Here is a 22,475-nt window from a genome sequence, read left to right on the forward strand (position 1 = left end):
AACTAAAACATATCCTCCTCAGACTATTCCAAAAAATTCAAGAGGAAGGAACACTTCCAAACTCCTTCTATGAAGCCAGCATCACCCTAATACCAAAACCAGATAAAGACAACACAATGAAAGAGAATTACAGACCAATATCCCTCATGAACATAGATGCCAAAATCCTCAACAAAATTCTAGCAAATCGGCTCCAGCAGTACATCAGAAAGATCATACACCATGACCAAATAGGATTTATCCCAGGAATGCAAGGATGGTACAATATCCGCAAATCAATAAACGTGATACATCATATAAACAAATTGAGAGATTAAAATCACATAGTCATATCAATAGATGCTGAAAAAGCATTTGACAAAATCCAACACCCTTTCTTGATAAAAACTCTCAACAAGGTGGGAATAGAAGGCTCATACCTCAACATAATAAATGCTATATATGATAAACCCACAGCAAACATCATACTCAATGGACAAAGATTAAAACATTTCCCTTAAAAACAGGAACAAGACAGGGATGCCCACTCTCACCACTCCTGTTTGACATAGTACTGGAAGTATTAGCCATTGCAATTAGACAAGAAGAAGAAATAAAAGGCATCCAAATTGGAAAAGAACAAGTAAAGCTGTCTTTATTTGCAGACGACATGATATTGTACATAAAAAATCTGAAAGACTCCGTCAAAAAACTAATAGACTTAATAAATGAATTCGGCAATATAGCAGGATACAAAATTAATGCCAAGAAGTCTATGGCCTTTCTATAAACCAATAGTGAACTTACAGACAGAGAGACTAAAAAGGCAATCCCATTTACCATTGCACCAAAAAAATTAAGATAGCTAGGAATAAACTTAACTAAGGAGGTAAAAGACCTATACACGGAAAACTACAGGACACTGAAAAAAGAGATAGAGGAAGACATAAACAGATGGAAGAACATACCATGTTCATGGATTGGTAGAATCAACATCATTAAAATGTCCATACTACCCAAAGCAATCTATAGATTCAATGCACTCCCCATTAAAATACCAACGGCATATTTCACAGACCTTGAAAGAACTCTCCAAAAATTCATCTGGAATAAAAAAAGACCCCGAATAGCCACAGCAATCCTGAGAAAGAAGAATAAAGTAGGAGGGATCTCAATACCAGATTTCAAGCTGTATTACAAAGCCACTATTCTCAAAACAGCCTGGTAATGGCACAAGAACAGACATATAGATCAATGGAACAGAATAGAGAATCCAGAGATTGACCCAAACCACTATGCTCAATTAATATTTGACAAAGGAGGCATGAACATACAATGGAATCAAGACAGTCTCTTCAATAAATGGTGTTGGGAAAATTGGACAGATACATGCAAAAAAATCAAACTAGATCACCAACTTACGACATACACAAAAATAAACTCAAAATGGATACAGGAGTTAAACATAAGACGGGAAACCATAAAAAGCTAGAGGAATCCACAGGCAGCAAAATCTCAGACATATGCCAAATGAACTTCTTCACCGATACTGCCCCTAGGGCAATGGAAGCTAAAGAGAAAATAAACAAATGAGACTACATCAAAATAAAAAGCTTTTTTACAGCAAAAAGAAACTATCAACAAAACAACCAGAAAGCCCACTGCATGGGAGAACATATTTGCAAATGGCATCACTGATAAAGGTTTAATCTCAAACATCTACAGGCAGCTTATACAACTTAATAAAAGGAAGATAAATGATCCAATAAAAAAATGGGCAACTGACCTAAATAGAATCTTTTCCAAAGAAGACAGAAGGAAGGCCAAGAGACACATGAAAACATGCTCAATGTCACTAATTATGCGAGAGATACAAATCCAAACAACAATGCGGTATCATCTCACACCTGTCAGAATGGCTATCATCAACAAATCAACAAACGACAAGTGTTGGCGAGGATGCGGAGAAAAAGGAACCCTCGTGCACTGCTGGTGGGAATGCAGACTGGTGCAGCCACTGTGGAGAACAGTATGGAGTTTCCTCAAAAAACTGAAAATGGAACTCCCATTTGACCCAGTAATTCCACTCCTAGGATTATATCCTAAGAAACTAGAAACACCAATCAGAAAGGATATATGCACCACTATGTTCATAGCAGCACAATTTACAATAGCTAAGCTCTGGAAACAGCCTAGGTGCCCATCAGCAGATGAATGGATCAGGAAACTATGGTACATCTACACAATGGAATATTATGCTGCCATAAAAAGAAGGAATTCTTACCATTTGCAGCAACCTGGATGGAATTGGAGAACATTATGTTGAGTGAAATATGCCAGTCAATGAAAGAAAAATACCACATGATCTCACTCATTTATGGATAATAAACAACATTATAAACTTGAACAAAAAGATAGATACAGATGCAGTAAAGCATCAAACAGTCTGTCAAATTACCGCAGGAAGGTTAGGGAGAGGTGGGGAAGATAAGAGATCAATCAAAGGACTTGTATGCATGCATATAAACATAACCAATGGACGCAAAACTCTGGGGGGTGAGGGCATGTATGGGAGTGGGGTGGGGGGGCAATGGTAAGATATCTGCACATGTAATACCTTAATAAAAAGAACTGTAATTTGAAAAATAAATAAATAAATAAAAATAAAATGCAAGCACTGCTGCCAGACAGATCTGGGTTCAGATAATGGCTTTACAACCTACAAGCTGTGTGGCAAAGTGATGCTATGTGATTTCCCATACTAAGTCATACAAGAGCATGCAATTTCTGCCTATGCATTGGTACATTCACACTGGGAGCTCTGAGCTGCAATGTAACAAGTCTGATTACCCTGAGTCTGCCTTACTAGGAGGAAGCCCATGCCACATGGGGTATCCAGATGAAAGTCCTATAGTAACAGTCCTGATATCTGAGTCATTCACACCCAGTCACAATATATGGAAATAATGGCAATGTGGATCCTCTGGACCAGTCCATAATATCAGCTGAAGACTACAATTTAATTGACTACATAGAAGCAAAAGAATCACCTTAATTAACAGCACATAGAATATGTGAGCCTAATGAAATGATTGCTATATTAAGCCATTATATTTGTTATGCAGTAACAATTACAGAAACAAGAAGCAAACTACATAAGTGTCATTCTACTGGGCCAGCAAGCCTCTAGAAAGACACCTGGCTACAAGTCAATAGCAATAGCAGCCATAATTGGCCCTTAATCTGTCTGGCAGCAGTGCTTGCATATAGGACTTACTCTGTGCAGGGTACTGTTCCTAGTGATTTATGTCTCTGAACTCAATTAATCCTCAAAATAAGTCTGTGATTTAGGTGCTATTATGATCACTACTTCACAGATGAGGATATTGAAGCACAGAGATGTTAAGTGACTTGCCCAACTTCCCACAGTAACTAAGTAGTAGATCAGGATTTGGATGAAGGTGGTCTGTTGAAAGTCTGTGCCTTTGGTCACCACACTACACAACCTCACTCATGTCCAGTATGTACAAGAAAGTTACCAATGTGTCTGGACTTCCTAAAAACAGTGGTTTGCTGGGAAGAAAGACTTTATAATGGCCACATAGCTCGTTTCCTTGTCCTTATCGCCAAGTCCATCTGGAGTGGTGCTCCTGACAGCTCAGTCATGGGCCCTTCAGGGTCAGTCTCCAAGCCTAAAGGATTCTCAATCAAGTTCTTGCAATTCATAAAGACAATTTTCCTTTGGAAGACTCCAACCCTGTCCTAGCACTCAGTGACAATTCAAACATCACAGAACTCATTGTTAATTTGACCTTGAACTAGGCTTTCTCAGAACTGCCCAAGGTGGTGAAAGAGAGGATAATAATCCTAATATATATAAAAAGCCAGGGCCCTCACGACCAGATGAGACAACTAAACAGTAACAGTAAAAACCACACAGCAGGCCGGCATGGGGGTTAGTGAGGGATGACCGATTAGTAACAACCACACAGCAGCTGCATGGGGCAACCAGGCCGGCAGGGGGGGCAACCAGGTCAGCAAGGGGCGACCAGGTCAGCAGGGGGGCAGTTGGGGGCAATCAGGCTGGCAGGTAGTGGTGGTTAGGGGTAATCAGGCTGGTGGGGGAGCAGTTAGGGGCGATCAGGTAGGCAGGCAGGCAAGCGGTTAGGAGCCAGTGGTCCCAGATTGTGAGAGGGATGTCTGACTTCTGGTTTAGGCCTGATCCCTGGGATCGCGCCTAAACCAGCAGTCAAACATCCTCCGAGAGGTCCTGGATTAGAGAGGGTGCAGGCTGGGCTGAGGGGATGCCCTCCTCCCTGTGCACAAATTTTGTGCACCGGGCCTCTAGTGGTAATATAATAGTAGCTAATAATGATACTACTAATGTGGCAGAATGCACGGGAGAAAGATCAGCCAGCACTCTGAGGAAGGTAAGTTTAACCTTTATTTCACAGATCTGCTAGTCCAGGGGAATTCCAGATCCAAAGCCTGAATTGAATGTATGGGGAGGATCTAACCCCATGGTTGGCAAACCGTGGCTTGCGAGCCACATGTGGCTCTTTGGCCCCTTGAGTGTGGCTCTTCCACAAAATACCATGGCCTGGGCGAGTCTATTTTGAAGAAGTGGTGTTAGAAGGAGTTTAAGTTTAAAAAATTTGGTTCTCAAAAGAAATTTCAATTGTTGTACTGTTGATATTTGGCTCTGTTGACTAATGAGTTTGCCGACCACTGCTCTAACCTATATATCTCCTCCTGTGGTGGGACCCTGAGGGTCCCTGCAGCTCCACCCAAGTTAGATTTGGTGGGGCCTTGAGGACATGCTCTGCAGCTCTGCCCAAATCAGTCAGAGTGGGGAAACAAGACTTCAGTTTTAACCAAATACTGAACTAGGCTGCAAGTGTCCTCCCCACCCCCACCATTTTTCCTTTTCACTAATCCTACCTAATAAAAGAGTAATATGAAAATTAACCACCACTCCGCTACACCCACAAACCACGCCCACCAGCTAATCAGAGCAAGTATGCAAATAAACCCAACCAAGATGGCTACAGCCACAGAGAGCAGGAGGGAGGCTTGGGTTTCCCAGGCAATGGAAGAAGCCAAGCTCTCCGCACACCCTGCCTGGCCCAGGCCTCCACTTAAGGCTACAAAGTTTCAATTATAGAAGGTAAACAAATCCAAACAGAAATGGCTGCCGGCCACAGAGCAACCAGGAGGCTTGGCTCTGCTCCAAGCTACAAAGTTTCAATTGTAGAAGGTAAATAAATTCCAGATACCAGGGTCTCCGCTTGGGTCACCAGGGGGCGTGGCTGGCCTGCAAACCACCACAGGCCCCTCACTCAGGCTGCCCCACGCCCCAAGAGAACCCCCACCCTGATCCGGGACACTCTTCAGGGCAAACCAGCTGGCCCCCACCCGTGCACCAGGCTTCTATCCTATCTAATAAGAGTAATATGCAGATTGACCATCAGTCCAACACACAATATGGCTGCCCCCATGTGGTCAAAGATCCTGCCCCCATGTGGACACAAGATGGCTACCACAAGATGGCCAGCAGGGGAGGGCAGTTGGGAGGCACCAGGCCTGCAAGGGAGGGCAGTTGAGAGGGACCAGGCCTGCAAGGGAGGGCAGTTGGAGGCAATCAACCCTGTAGGGGAGGGCAGTTAGGGGTGACCAGGCCAACAGAAGAGGGAAGTTGGGGGCAAACAGGCTGGCAGGGGAGCAGTTAGACATCAATCAGGCTGGCATGGGAGTGCTTAGGGGGCGATCAAGCTGTCAGGCAGAAGCGGTTAGGGGCAATCAAGAAGGCAGGCAGGCGAGCAGTTAGGAGCCAGCAGTCCTGGATTGTGAGAGGGATGTCCTAAACGGGCAGTCGGACATCCCTTGAGGGGTTCCAGATTGGAGAGGGTGCAGGCTGGGCTGAGGGACACCCCTTCGCCCCCATGCACGAATTTCGTGCACCAGGCCTCTAGTAGTATAATAATAATAATAATACAAAAACTCATGTCTTTAAATTAATCACTTTTCAGGTATTCTTAATCAACAAACAAATAACAGCTGCCACTTTGGAGAAAGGCAGCTAATATTCAGTATTATCCACTACTTGTTTATATGTATAAGATGTCTTGGAATCAAGAAGTTATGCATCATATTGTCAGCATATCAATAAGAGCTGCCCTTTATTGAACCCCCCAAATGTGCCCAGCACTACACTAAGTACTTTACAGTTGTTATCTTGGAGATCATAGCCACAGCTCTATAAGTATTATTACTATGACTTAGAGGGGTTAAAAAATTTGACCAAGATCATGGAGCTGCTAAGGGATGGATGGCAGCTCCAGGATTTACCCCAGTTACTCCAACCCTCAACTAAGTATATTTTCTCTACACTGCCTCTGAAGAAAGGTCTGAGATTTGACCACTTGACCAACACAAAATGAGGGCAAATCTAACAAGATTAAACAGAATTACCCATGGTGGTCATAACACTTCACATGGCAGCACGAATGACCTATACCAATTCTCCTGGTTTTGAGAAATATTAAACATAGTGGTGTGTGTGTGTGTATGTGTGTGTGTGTGTGTGTGTGTGTGTGTGTGTGTGTGTGTGGTCTTTGGGGGTGAGGTAGGAAGGCTGATTATTCTTATGAAATTTAATTATGGTTTAATTATTTTTTTCATGAGATAAGCCCAAAGGCTTTCATTTCAAACAGTATTTCTAATTATTCATGGCTTATGAATGCAATCACAAATAAGGGTGAGAAGGTAGGTTTATTATTTAATAAACTACATAAAAATGATGTACTATTCAAATTTAAAAGGAAAGAGAGTAATCTTATAATTAAAGCCCTAGTAAGAAAATGGTGTCTCTTTGGCTATATCTATTCTCAGTTGCCAAAACTTTTAAAGAATAAAGTACTTAGCAGAGTCAAAACCTAACATTTTAAGAGCCGATGCTAAGATACAATTGGGGGTTTCCAGGAGCCGGCTACTAAGGAGGGATCCTAGAAGTCAGATTAAATCCAAACTCCCTTCTTTTGCAGCAAGCCCCCCTATAACTCAGCTAGAAGACCACTTTGAGTGATAATTTTCTCACCACCCCTTGAGGTAGCTTGTCCTCTGGTGGTGGGGGCCTGGATTTCAGTCCAATGGGTCTGAAAACACCAACTTGTGCTGAACCAAACAGCTGCAGTGAAGTTCATCTGCAGTTTTTATCCTTCTGTCCTAGCTTTATCCTCCGCAACAATCAGACTCAGTGTACTCCTCTCTGCTCTGAAATACATGAACACGTGGATTTTAATGCACACAGGCACACACTGTCACTCCTCTTAATCTGAGCTAAACAACTTGGGCTGTTTGCAGTTGTCTCTTATGTGACATTGATAGAACTTTTGCCATACCTCCATCCACGCACTTCTAGATGCTCTCTACATGGGGTGCTTCTCGTACTTAGCTGCATAATAAAAATCACCCTGAGAGCTTTTACAAATTATGATGTCTAGGTCAGACCCCCTAACAATTGGATCCGAATCTCTGGAGATGGGCCTCAGGCATAATATTTTAAATATTTCAGGTTATTCAAATGCGTAGTCAAATTTGAGAATCATAGCTTTACTCCCTGGCTACTAAAGAATTATCTACAGACCAACAACATTGGCATGACTTGGGAGCTTAGTTATGAATGCAGGGTCTCAGGCCCTGCTCTGGTCTCAAAGAATAAGAATCTACAGTTTCAAGATGCACTGAGATTCCCATGCACATTACAGTGTGAGAAGTCAGACTGTCAGGCACATTCTATCTCAGTCTTGTTTTCATATTGTTTTCTTAAAACTTATACTCAGTTATCTCAAATAAGGCAAGGCCTCTTCTGACTCAAGATTTTCCACAAAATGTTGGCCCACTCCGTTACCCATTTCAGAGTTGACTAAATGCTCTTTCAAGTTCCACAGTTGGACCCTGGTTATCCAAGATTCCTGGATCTAGCAAACTTTACCTAGTGCACTGGTTCCTAAATTAAGGTCCACTGATATATTCTCAAGGTTCCATAAGGATATTTTCAAGTGAGGTGCTTCATTTAAGTCAGTAGACCTAAAAAATTAATCAGTTATACACATTTTATAAACCATCTGGTTGATCACCTATAGCTAGGTACTGCCTTGTCATTTCAGCTCCCCTGTTGGCTTATGTGTTTACAATCATACTGGTGCCAATTAGAAATATTTTAAGTGGCGCAGGCCCATGAGAAAATAACAGAGACCAGCCTAGGATGCAGAGTCAGGAATTAAATTCAGATCTGTGACTTTGCAGCCTGTGGGTTTTTTTTTTGTTTGTTTTTATTTTTTTTGGTGAGTACTCTTAAAACACAGTGTCACACCAGACACCCTGCTAAAAGAGATGTACTCTACCAGGCACTTTTCTACATTCTCCACGTTCTCTCCTGAGATCAAGCATGGTCACCAGAATGTTGGTTGCTTTAAACACATTACCTTTGTTCCATTAATGTCATTTTTAGTGAGCTCATAATCTCATGAGAAAGAACTGTATGAGACCCAGCTTTGTTTTGACACTCCCATCATGGAGAACCACTGGAGAAACTTAAAAATACCTCATCCAGTAATTTATGGTTTCCCTTGAAGAAATAGTAGCTTCTCTCATTAGAAACATATGAATTGTGTAACTCAATTATTCTCTAATTGAGATCAATTGACAAATGTTCCAGGATTCTGGAGTTTTATAATAATTACTAGGGGCCCAGTGCATGAATTCGTGCACCTTGAAAGGAACGGTGGACTGCGAGGCTGCTGTAGGCATGGGAATGAGTGTCGGCCCATCCTCCGCACCCCCATCCAGCCCCTCCCAATGCAGCCCCCAGTCCCATGTCTGCCAGCAGCCCCGCTCCCACCAGTGCCACCACACCTAGGTGCTGATGGTGCCTGTCCCGCTCGCACCCACTGATGGTGTGGAGTGATTAGGGCTGGCACCATCAGCGGGTGCGAGCCACAAATGCTGCCCTGATAGCCTCTCAGGAGCCGGGGGAGGTGGAGAAGCCCTCAGGGGTGATCAGAGCTGGCAGCTGCCGCTCACATCTGCTGATGGCGCCGAGTGATTGGGACCAGGGCTGGGCACCAGCAGCGGGTGCGAGCGGCAGCTCTGGTGCCGGCTGCAGATGCAAGCACCAGGCAGGACCGCAGTGCATGGGAGCAAAGAAATTTCAGTAACCGCTAGAGGCTTTCCTCGATGACAGTGACTGGCACTCTGCCTTGGTCTGGTGCTCTTGCTCCCCTTCTCCACCATCCTGCCATGGCCAACACCAGCCATGTTCCTGTTGGTCAGCGCATGTCATAGTGACCAGTTGTTCGGTTGTTCCACTTGTTCCACCATTCGGTCTATTTGTATATTAGCCTTTTATTATATAGGACTAGAGGCCCAGTGCATGAAATTCGTGCATGGGGGATGTCCCTCAGCCCGGCCTGCACCCTCTCCAATCTGGGACCCCTTGAAGGATGTCCTACTGCCAATTTACAGTGATCGGACCTAAACTGGCAGTCAGACATACCTCTCGCAATATGGGATTCCTGGCTCCTAACTGCTCATCTGCCTGCCTGCCTGCCTGCCTGATTGCCCCTAACCACTCTGCCTGCCAGCCTGCTCACCCCCAAATGCCCCCCAACCAGCCTGATCACCCCCAACTGCCCCCCGTGCCAATGTGCTCGCCCCCAACTGCCTCCCCTGCCGGCCTGCTCACCCTCACTTGCACCCCCTACTGGCCTGCTCGCCCCCACCTTCCCTCCCCACTGGCCTGCTTGCCCCCAACTGCCCCCTTGCTGGCCTGCTCACTCCAAACTGCCCCCCTGCTGTCCTGATCACCTCCAACTGACCCCCACTGACGTCCTGCTCACCCCCAACTGGCCCCCCTGCTGGTCGGCTTACCCCCAAAGGCCCCACTCCCTACCAGCCTGATCACTCACAACTGCCCTCCCCTCTTGGCCTGTAACCACCTCTACGTTGGCCCTGCCACCATAGTTTTGTCCAGAAGAACATCCAGAAGGTCTCCTGGAAGGTCTCCCAGTCTAATTAGCATATTACCCTTTTATTAGTATAGAGGCCTGGTGTACGGGTGGGGGCCGGCTGGTTTGCCCTGAAGGGTGTCCTGGATCAGGGTGGGGGTTGCCTTGGGGTGTGGGGCAGCCTGGGCGATGCACCTGTTTTCAGGCTGGCCACACCCCCTTCAGGGTTAGTGCCCCCACTGGGGTGCCTGGCCAGCTTGGGTGAGGGGCTGATGGCTGTTTTCAGGCTGGCCATAGCCCCTTCAGGGTGGAGGGGTCCCACTGGGGTGCCTGGACAGCCTGGGTGTGGGGCTGAGGGCTGTTTTCAGGCTGGTCAAGCTCCCCAGCGGGGACCCTCACCCCATGGGAGTGTGGTCTGCCTGGGTGAGGAGCTGAGGGTGTTTTCAGGCTGGCCACACCCCCTTCAGGGTGGGGGTACCCACTGTGGTATTTGGCCAGCCTGGGTGAGGGGCTGATGGCTGTTTGCAGGCTGGCCAATCCCCCAGCGGGGACACTCACCCCATGGGAGTGTGGAGAGCCTGGGTGAGGAGCTGAGGGCTGTTGTCAGGCTGGCCACACCCCACAGCGATCCAGGCTCCCAGCCCCTCCTTTTTTCTTTCTTTTTTTATTTTTTTAAGCACCTCTTTGCATGGAGGCCAGGGCCAGCTGGAAGCAGGTATCTGAGATTTATTTATCTTCTATAATTGAAACTCTGTAGCCTTGAGCGGAGGCCAGGGATGGCCAGGGCAGGCAGGAAGCTTGGTTTCCTCCATTGTTGGGGGCAACTGAAGCCTCCTACTCACTTCAGCTCCGTGGCCGCCTCCATATTTGTTGGGTTAATTTGCATACTTGCTCCTGATTGGCTGGTGATGTATCAGAGTGATGGTCAATTTGCATGTTTCTCTTTTATTAGTGTAGATTTATTTTTATATTGTCATATGTTATCGTAATATAAAAGAATAACTTTCATCTGGTGGTCACCTTGTAGCTAAGTACTAAAATATACTTTCAGAAGTCAAATTTGCATGTTTGTGCAAGAGCTTTGGTACCACATGAAGGTCCATTATAGAAGACCATAAAAAGACCAAGAGTAATTCAAAGAGGGGGAAAGAGTGCGAGCACCCAGATGACATGTGGCCTTGGTCCTATAGGCACAGCAAGTATCCAAGAATCTACAGCATAGCAGACAGACCAACTTACATTGCAAACAGATGTACCTATCAAGTCATTAAATAAATGGTTCTTTAAAAAAAAAAAGACCCCGAATAGCTGCAGCAATCCTGAGAAGGAAGAACAAAGTAGGTGGGATCTCAATACCAGATATCAAGCTGTATTACAAAGCCACTGTTCTTAAAACAGCCTGGTACTGGCACAAGAACAGACATATAGATCAATGGAATAGAATAGAGAACCCAGAAATTGACCCAAACCACTATGCTCAATTAATATTTGACAAAGGAGGCATGAACATATAATGGAGTCAAGACAGTCTCTTCATCAAATGGTGTTGGGAAAATAGGACAGATACATGCAACAAATAAAGCTAGATCACCAACTTACACCACACACAAAAATAAACTCAAAATGGATAAAGGACTTAAATATAAGATGGGAAACCATGAAAATACTAGAGGAATCCACAGGCAGCAAAAGCTCAGACATATGCTGAAAGAACTTCCTCACTGATACTACTCCTAGGGCAATGGAAGCTAAAGAGAAAATAAACAAATGGGACTACATCAAAATAAAAAGCTTTTACACAGCAAAGAAAACCATCAATAAAACAACAAGAAAGCCCACTGCATGGGAGAACATATTTGAAAATGATATCAATGATAAGGGTTTAATCTCCAACATATACAGAGAACTCATACAACTTAACAAAAAGAAGATAAACAACCCAATCGAAAAATGGGCAACTGATCTAAATAGACACTTTTCGAAAGAAGACAGAAGGTAGGCCAAAAGACATATGAAAACCTGCTCAAAATCACTAATCATCAGAGAGATACAAATCAAAACAAACATGTGGGACCATCTCACACCTGTCAGATTGGCTATCATCAACAAATTAACAAATGACAACTGTTGGCGAGGATGCGGAGAAAAAGGAACCTTCGTGCACTGCTGGTGGGAATGCAGACTGGTTAAGCCACTGTGGAGAGCAGTATGGAGTTTCCTCAAAAAACTAAAATTGGAACTCACATTTGACCCAGTGATCCCACTTCTAGGAATATATCCCAATTAACTAGAAACACGACTCAGAAAGGATATATGCACCCTTATGTTCATAGAAGCACAATTCACCATAGCTAAGATTTGGAAACAGCCTAAGTGCCCATCATCAGATGAGTGGATTAAAAAACTGTGGTACATCTCCACAATGGAATACTACGCTGTGGTAAAAAAAGAAGGAGATCCTACCATTTGCAAAAACATGGATGGAGATGGAGAGCATTATGCTAAGTAAAATAAGCCAGGCAGAGAAAGATAAATATCATATGATCTCACTTATTTGTGTAATATAATGAACAGCATAGACTGATGAACAAGAACAGATCCAGAGACTGAGAAACATTCATCAGAACATAATACCTCAGGGAAGGTAGGGGAGGGTGGGGCTAAGGTGGAGAGATAAACCAAAGGACTTGTGTGCATGCATATGAGCCTAATCAATGGACACAGACAACAAGGGGGTGGGGCATAAGTGGTGAGTTGGGGGCTATAGGGGAATAAGGACACATATGTAAAAAGTAAAAATTTAAAATAAAATAAAATAAAAATATTAAATCTAATCCATACTAGTGGTCACCATAACCTTAAGATAAATTGTTTCATGTGACAAAGATTTTTAAATGAAACTCTCTGTAGCCTGAAAATTATTTTGGAAGGAAACAAAGAGAGGTTTCCTTCAAAAGTTGTAAGGATTGTAATTAAAAGTCAATAAATTTGGCCTCTTGAACTAAAGTACGTAATTTGTGTTTTTGCCTCCCTGAAAAAGTTTATATAAAGTTACAAAAAGAAATTGACAGTCAGTTTGAAATTGAAGTGCCATGGCCTAGAGCAAAGAATATCCTTACATGATATTATTCTACAATGTCATTATAATTTTAGATATTTTACAACAGCATATTTTACAATTATCCCAAACAAACTTACAAAATAATTATTTGAATGTTTGACAGCAATTTAAAAAAGGATATGAAAGAATTTAATCCCTTTCAGAAGGAATTAAGGCATTGGGAAGGCACATGAGCATTCAATATCGGCCCCTCTTGCCTTTTGTGCCAAGAGGGACCCTCTTCTCACAATCCAATTGCCCTCAGCTGTTGACTGAGCTTTCTGTTCATGCTGAGCTTGAAGCCTCGTGGTGGCTGGTACCATGGATCTGTCTCTTGCCCAATCGTGTGAGCTGGGCCCTCCCTGGAGACGAAACCTGAGTTCTCCGAGATATGTGATCAGTGCTGGGGCCCTGCCAGCAGGCCAGGGAATCCCAAGGCAGGTGCTGGGCATGGAGGCCACAGGGTAGCTGAACTTCACATCACCCTGCTTGGCCCCGGAGGATGACTGGTTAGCCAGAGATGGGTAAGATTCCTCGGGGAAGGAACAACCTAAGACAGGCACAGTTGCAGAGGGGCCATCAGGAGAGAACTTGGGGGTCAACAGATGTGGGGCACAGACCCTCACCCCCCAACCTTGCAGGGGCCTAAACCCTCACCCCTTCTGAGGGAGGTCTTTTGCCACCATGGCTGCTTTGCTTCCCACGCCCAGCTCAGATCAGGACACAGGTGACAGACAGAGACTTAGCCCAGCTCTGATCGTGACCCAGGTAAAAGACAGAGACTTGGCAGACAGCAGCTGCCCTATATCTAAATCCAGCCTAGCACCAGGAATGCTCAGGGCCTACTCAAGAATGCAAATAATCCTTTCCACTAATATTTACAGGGTAAACTAAGATTGTTGGTAGAGTATAATATTTGACAGTAAAATAGTAATCAAGTTTTCAGATTAATTTAAATAGTCTAATTAATATAAGTGAATATTTAAGAAAATTTAATTGTACTGGACAAAAAGCTGTTCCTAAAGTAGTAACTAAAATTTATATTGGTAGTTCATCTCATGGTAAAATTCCTGAACATGCAATGAACCTAAAGCAGTCATATTTTTGTGCAAAAAATTAAAATTTAAAGGTTATCAAGTCTGCATTATAAAATTTACAAAAGCCTACATTAATCAAAAAAGGGGGGATAGTAGGGTAATATCATGTAAGGAAAAATATCCTGTAAGTAAATTACATCTAGAAAATTTTTACTTTACAAAATTAATTTTCATTTGTAATGCTAACAGCAAGACACCCATGAAAAACACACATGGTGTCTAAATAAGACAAAGGAAAATCATTTGGGCAAAAATAAAAAGGATCCCAAGTCAATTATATAGAAAAGATTTCTTTATTAACTTTTGGTCGAGAATATGTTTGTATATTTTCAGAAAACAACTCCAAGACCATGTGGATTCCTACAACAGAGAGGAATTGACAGGTCTGCTCCAACCACGAAGACAAGAGGAGAAACAGTCCAGAGATGGAAAACGCTGAGGATGCCTTGCCATGCTAGCAGTCAGCAGCTGTGCGTCACTGCAGGTTGCCTAGGACCAAACCAGAGAGGGTCAGACCTGAATTGCCACCATGTGCCCATCATCCAGATATCATTGCTGACATGTACACATAAGGAACTGTTTGACATTGAAACGGGGACTCAGAACTGTTGGACATTGAAATTGGGACTCAAACATTTTTTGTTATTATATGTTTATTTTTAGTCTTCAGAGGCAAAATTTTTTAAAGGAAAGAAATGGGGAAAAATAGATACAGAGGCAAAGAAGCATTGAACAGATTATCAAACTATAGCGGGAAGGCAGGGGAGGTTGTGGGAGCTGTAAGAGATCAACTGAAGGACTTGTACGCATACATATAAGCATAACCAATGGATACAAGTCACTGGGGAGGGGGGCAGGTGAAAACATGTACTGGGGGGTAGGGGAGGCCGGGGGGAGGTCAATGGGGGGAAAAAGGAGACATATATACTACTATTTGTAATACTTCAAACAATAAAAAAATGTAAAAAAATAAATATGTAAATATAAATTTCTCATTAAATAATTTTATATTTTAATGTTGTGTTTAGAGATAGTAAATTTACTGTATTTTCAAATGAATCAAGACCACCTAAAATCTAGTTTTTCTGTTAAAAAGGAAAAATAATAAATGATTGAGACTCAAATGATGCTCTGCTATGCTAAAAGGAAAAGAAGGACAGACAGAAGAAAGAAAAGAAGGAAGAAAGGAACTGGAATATAAAACTGCTAAGCTACACTGCAAAATTCAACAATAAACACAAAATGTTAGAAAAATCATCTACCAAATCACAGTTGAGATTATCAGCTTTTGTATAGTTTCTCTCTTAAAATTCTTATAAAAACATTAAACAAAAGGATGTAATATTAGGTTGATGGCTAGTTTATTGCCAAAATCATGGGGGAATTTCAACCAGCTACCACTGCAAAGTCATTGACATTGGACAGACCAACACATTCCAGCATGTGCTACACAACTGGGTACAGAATTCACCTGTCTGCTATGTCCCCACTGCTTCAGCTATTCCAGGTTTCCGTAATAAGAAAACTGGGTTGTTGTCCCTCTACTCTATGAGGAAATTTTCTAATATAGACAAAATGCTGTTCTCCCCTCAACCCATTTATATTGTTCTTCTTTATTCAGTTAGAGGTTGATTCCCAGGAAATACCTGGACAGGAAGTGAGTTTAGTAATAAATACCAGTGGTGCCTTGCATCCCGGGAAGATTAGATATCACTACTACATTGTTCTAAGTCAGTGTTTTTTCAAATTGTGGACTGGAACCCATTATTGCGATGTAAAAATAATTTGATTATCATGTCCTCTTTAAAAAAATAAAATGAGAAAAAAAGAGGATATCAGAGTACATCTCACAGTAAAGTACTGTTATTAAAACTTGTGTTTGGGTAATTATGTGTGTATGTGTGCCCTAAATCACAATGTAAAATGTCTTTCATATGAACCCTGCTTTTGTCAATTAACACACTGTCACTTTTTCCAGGTTTGTGTTATCTGAAAATTTGGAGAACATGTTTGTTTTCTCTCTTGAGAATATGGTAAAATGGCAAATTACAAGGATGGTCTCTGGAACCAGGCCAGTATCTTGCTAGCCTTTTAACCCTGGGCACTTCATTTTGCCCCTTGGTGTTCCTATTGCCTTATAAGTGAAGTGGTGATAATAATAAAGCTTAATCATAAAAATAGCCCAGCTGGCGTGGCTCAATGGTTGAGTGTTGACCTATGAACCAGGAGATCAGGGTTTGATTCCCAGTCAGGACACATGCCTGGGTTATAGGCTCAATCCCTGGTTTGGGGCATGCAGGAGGCAGCTGATCAATGATTCTCTTTCATCATTGATGTTTCTCTCTCTCTCTCTCTCTCTCTCTCTCTCTCTCTCTCTCTCTCTCCTCTCTCTCCCTCTCTCTCTCTCTCTCCCCATCTCCCTTTCTCTCTGAAATCAATAAAAACGTATTAAAATTATAAAAATAAAATGAATGGGTACAGGTAAAGCAATTGGAACCAGGTTTGGCTTGCACTAAGTGCAATTTAAGTATTAGCATAATAATTAATATAACTGTGATTATTTTAACCAAATCAAAAGAAAGCACTGTATATGATGGTGCAGCCAGGTGCAGAACTCCAGGATAGGCCACTTAGAGACCTCCCTCCACTTTTGCATTGATCCATTAATTATCACTTTGGACGTAGTGCCTCCACCAGCCAGGAATTCACTTCACTGTACTTACATCCAGTATTCATATCTCTATTTTCAACCATAATAAAACCAAGCATTATATTCTGTTCAAAGTAAACTCCAAGGTCCTCACCATCAGCAAACAACATTATATACCCCCTGCTGCCATCCTATGTCATCACTGGCCTCCTCTTCCTTCACTTGCTTCCTGGCTCAATCAGCGATATTCATAAAAGACTAATTGCTGCTTTTCAAACACTCACCTTTGCCCTTCCAAGACTTTTGCACTTTCTGTTCCCTCTATCTTTACCCATATATGTCTTGCTCCCTCCCTTGAGGTTTCTGCTCATAGTCACCTTATTAGAAAGGCCTACCCTGGTCACCCCATGTTATTTCTGGCCCCTCTCAGGCCCTGCTGGCCCCTCCAGCTCCCAGCACTTAACTTCAGCAGACATACTATTTACTTATATAGTTGCTTTTCTCTTTTCCACTAGAATCTCAGCTGCAAGAAATGGATTTTTGACTATGTTTTTCTACTCCTCTATCACCAGTGCCCATAAGATTGTTTGGCACACAGTAACAGATGTAGTGACTTAAATATTTGTTGAATAAATAAAAATCAAACACAGGTAGTCCTCGGGTTATGTCAGACTCGATGTACATCATTTTGTGGTTATGTCACCATCTCCCATTTATTTATAAAAAAAAAGTTCCGTCATTTCGACGTATGTACATATGTGCTTTATGTTTTTTATTATTTATTTACCACAAGTAAAGGTCAGGAATTGTTATTTTTCTTTTAATTTTTTTTTTACTGTTTCACTACATTACTGCTGTGTATGTGCTCCATGTGAGTGACATAGGCACTTATGTAGGTGGGTTCCAACTTACGGCGAAAATCGCATTATGTTGCGCCGTATGAAGGGATCTCTGACGTAACACAAGGACCTACTATACTGCACAAAACCAGATGTATTATAACCATAGCGTTCTCCTGAACTTAGAGTCTTGTAATAGACTTTTAAAACTCTTTTAAAATAGATATTTAAGGCATTAAGTTTAGTTTAGCATAACTTGCTCCCAGTGCACATAGAATTTTATACATAACTAGAGGCCTGGTGCATGAAAATTCATACACTGGCGAGGGGGGGGTCCCTCAGCCTGGCCTGCCCCCTCTCACAGTCCAGGAGCCTTCAGGGGCAGGAGGTAACCTGGCAATCAGGGGAAGGCGATGCCCCATCACACCTCTGCTGCTGCCACTACCAGCAGGGCAAGCCTCAGCCAGCCCTGGTTACCTGAGCCTCAGGCGGCCCTGGGAGGCTGGGCAGCCACCATCTGAGGCTGGCCTGTACCTCGAGCCGGCCCTGGGTTGCTGGGGGACTGAGGGCACTGGGGGACTCTGAAGGCAGGCGCCCCAGCGGGGTTGAGGGGACTGGGCACCGCTATCTTGTGGCTGTGTGTGCCACCATCTTTGAGGGCAGGGCAGTCAATTAGCATATTCCCTTCTTATTGGCTGTGGGCACTGACATCTTTGAGGGTGGGGCAATCAATTAGGATATTCCCTCCTTATTGGCTGTGGGCACCTCCATCTTTGTGATGGCGTGAGGGTCAATTAGCATATTCCCTCTTTATTAGATAGGACTAGAGACCCAGTACACAAACTTCTTACACATGGGGGGGCAGGGGTTGTCCCACAGCCTGGCCTGCACAAGTGGACCTAAACTGGCAGTCGGACATCCCTCTCACCATCCTGGATGCTTCATGTGCCAGTGACCATACTTTTCATACAGGTGAAAGGCATCTTGCTATTGTATGGGCAGCTATATTTTTTTGCCCTGTTTATAAAAAGTAATAGATAACATGATCCTTCTGAGGCAGCAGTACCATTTTCCCCATCTTATGGGTTGAAAACTGAAGCAGAGAGAAGTTAAGTAATTGGCTTTGAGCTGTGCATCACTGCAGGTTGCCCAGGACCAAACCAGAGAGAGTCGGACCTGCATTACCACCATTTGTCCACCATCCAGAACTGTAATGTCAGTGCTGACATGTACACATAAGGAACTGTTGGACATTGAAATTGGGTCTCAAAAGAACTGTTGGCCCAGAAAGAAACTCACTACAGACTGATTCATTTGCCTATCACCATAACCATTATTGCTTGTCTCATTTTCGGTTCTTATAAGTGTATTTCTAATAGCACATGATCTCACTCATCTAGGGGAAATAATGAACAACATAGACTGATGAACAAGAACAGACCCAGAAACAAGGAGGCATGGATCAGACTGTCGGGCCTCAGAGGGAGGGTAGGGGAGGGTGGAGGTAAAGGGGAGAGATCAACCAAAGGACTCCTGTGCAAGCATATGAGCCTAACCAGCGTTTAAGCACAACAGGGGGGCAGAGGCATGTGTGGGGAGGGGTGCAGGATGGGAATGGGAGGATGAGGACAAATATGTGATACTTTAATCAATAAAGAATTTTTTTTAAAAAAAGTAATTGGCTTTGTCACACAGTTATAAGTGTCAGAATCAGGGCTGACCACAAAATGTGCAAGCCAGAGTCCATGCGTGTCATCACTGCATCATCCTGTTTTTTCAGTGTTAGAGCAGCCTTGCCAGGTTTTAATTTTTAAATCTAAGAGACTGTTCCCAATATATAGAGTAGGATCCCTAGGCCTGGCCAGTTATCAGGGCCATCTGTGGGGTGACCAGCAGGAAGGGTGATCAAGGGGGCCGCTGCTGGCACCTGCCTTGGCTGGTGGCCTAGCACTGCCTGCTGGCCATCCCTGCCTCCTTCTGTGGGGCAACTGGTGAGTGGGATGATTGGGGGGCCCCCCACTGGCACCTGCCTTGGCTGGCGGCCTGGTGCCCCTGCTGACCGGCCCTGCCCCCTGGTCACCTCCGCAGATCATTCTCCCTCAATGCAGAGCATCCTGCATTGAGTGTCTGCCCCCTGGTGGTCAGTGCACGTCATAGCAACCAGTCGTTCTGCTGGTCGTTCCACCATTGGGTCGATTTGCATATTAGGGTTTTATTATATAGGCTAAAACAACTTTGTCATTTTGTGCAACAAAGAATGTGAAGCCCTATTAAACACTACTCTGCCACATTTGTAGATTTTGCTGCAGCCTTTGTCTCTGTCAACCAGAAATCAGCTCTGGCCCAATGGCCTTGCCCCATCATTGATAGGTGTCTCTTAGTTCTGCTTCAGCAGGTCCTCACTGGAACCCTGATGAAATAAAGGTAGAAATTTCCAGTTCTTTGAACAAGGGGTAAAGCAAGGGAAAATCTTAGTCCTGCCTCATTCAACCTTAACCTTAATGACATAGTTAATTTTGAAATCAGATTATAGGGTATTTCACTAATGCTATATAATTTCTAAATCACTGTAGTGTGCAAGTACTAAACTTTATGTCTTAGGCCTACTTTTTTATTTGGTTTATTTACTGTAACAGCTGTTTCTGGTGACTTTTTGCATACTATTTGTATTTGCCTCCTATTTTCTGTCATTTAAACAAGTAAGGTAGTCCTGGGTCCCAGTCTATACTGCCAAGGAAGCAGTAGAGACTCTTGCAATTTGTTCCTTGAGAATGTGATCTAGAATAATCCCACATGGATACTGCAAATGATCTATGTTTATATTTTAACAGATAAATCAATAAAATACAAAATAAACAGTCATAAAACCTTTTCCTTCTTAATATTTTATAAAATAGTATGGCATACCTTCATTCTATAAGATCCAAGATAACAATCTAATACCAAATTGTCAAAAGCTGTCTTGGCCAGTATTTTTCCTTCCTCGACCCTAGAACCTCTACTCTTGCATTTTCCAATAGTTTATAACAATTTGTAACCTTTATAATCCCAGAATTTTTTCTTAATTTTTAAGCATTTTGTGTCCTCTTATAAGTTATCCTAAGCCCTCTGTGAAATGACGTGTGGTGTAAATATACATTAAATATTCACTTAGGAATATATATATATATATATATATATATATATATATATCTAGTATGATTCACTTAAAGAATAATTATTTAATATTAATTATGCAAAAAGAAAATTGATGATGGGCAGGGACAAACTAGCAATATTATGGCCTCTATTTTATCAGTTAATTGATGAGTACTGAGTATTTAAATAGCTAGATATTTATTTTAACTAAGCATGTTCTGGGAAATGACATACTAAAACATTAAAGGCACAGTCACTAAAGCCATAGAAGCAAGCCTGAAGTTCTCCTGCACCAAAATGAGCCACTTAATAGATTTTCTTCTAAAACTCTTCCATAGTGTAATTCAGTGACCCAAATTCTATATGAACAAAGGAATGGGGCTGGGATAATAAACTGAGTGCAAATCTGGAAATATTACAAAATAGTATCCTAAAAACACTTATATTTACCGCCAGCACCACCTCTCCAGTACCTTGGAAGCAATAATTCAGTCATTTTGCATTCACATCCAAATATGTATTTGTGGGACCATAATAGAATACCTAAAGAAACTGCCATTTACCTTGAGAAATAGATCTTAAATTATTGAGCCTTCAGCCTCACAATATGAAGAACAATTACATAAATAATTTGTGTTATAACAATTCTATTATATTATCTGTGATTTACAGGGTCAAACTAGGCACTAGCTTGTTAATTAGATTCATTTATTGAATCTATAGAATGTATTAAACAGTGACACAGACACTTGGGTACAAAATATATACAACATGGGCCCTGTCCTCAAAGAGATCACAATGAATTGGGGTTCAGAGAAGTGAAGAAACAAAAACTGAAACAATTTTAATTAGTCTAAACTATGATCAATGGTAAAACAAAGGTTGAACAATGTGCTTTGGAAATCCCAGAAAATGAGGATCTTGTTGCATTAATGCTGGGCAGAGAAAAAGGAAATGGCATGTGGGGAGAGAGAGCAGTGGGATAAACCTCAGAGAGAAATCTGGTCCCAGGCCCATTCCTTTGTTCATATAGAATTTGAGCCACTTAATTACACTATGGAAGCGTTTTAGAGGAAAATTAATTAACTTGCCCCTTTTGTTGCAGGAGAATTTCAGCCTGCTCCTATGGCTTTAGTGACTGTGGCCTTGATGTTTTAGTATGTCATTTACCAGAATATGCCTACTTAAAGTAAACATATTTGGAGGCTGGGAGGCTGTTAAGAGAAGTTTAAGAGACTCAAAGATCCTCAACCTACCCTAGAAAGCAGGTAGTTCTTAAAAACATGCCTACATACCAACCCCTCCCAGATAATTTGAAACTAGTATCTGGAAGTGATCTCAGACATCAGGATAGTTTAAAAGTTCTACCAGATGATTCTAATGAACAGCGAAAGTTGCGATCTCTTGGGACTTCATTGCATCATCATTAAAGCTTTGATGATGCAATGGAGAAGAAAGGAGGCTAGGAGGGAGGACACAGATTAAAGAAACATTTCTTTTTTTTTTAAAGAGACATTTCTAATGTAGAATTTACAGACTCTGGCTGAATGGATGGGAGAAAAAAGAGACGAGTTAGATGATGGTTGGATGATGGTATCTCTCACTGCCAATAAGAACTGAGGAAAATAAATGAGTTTGGAGGAAGACAATCACAAAACCAGGCTC

Source organism: Eptesicus fuscus, chromosome 1, assembly GCF_027574615.1.
Source record: "Eptesicus fuscus isolate TK198812 chromosome 1, DD_ASM_mEF_20220401, whole genome shotgun sequence".
Classification (NCBI taxonomy): Eukaryota; Metazoa; Chordata; class Mammalia; order Chiroptera; family Vespertilionidae; genus Eptesicus; species Eptesicus fuscus.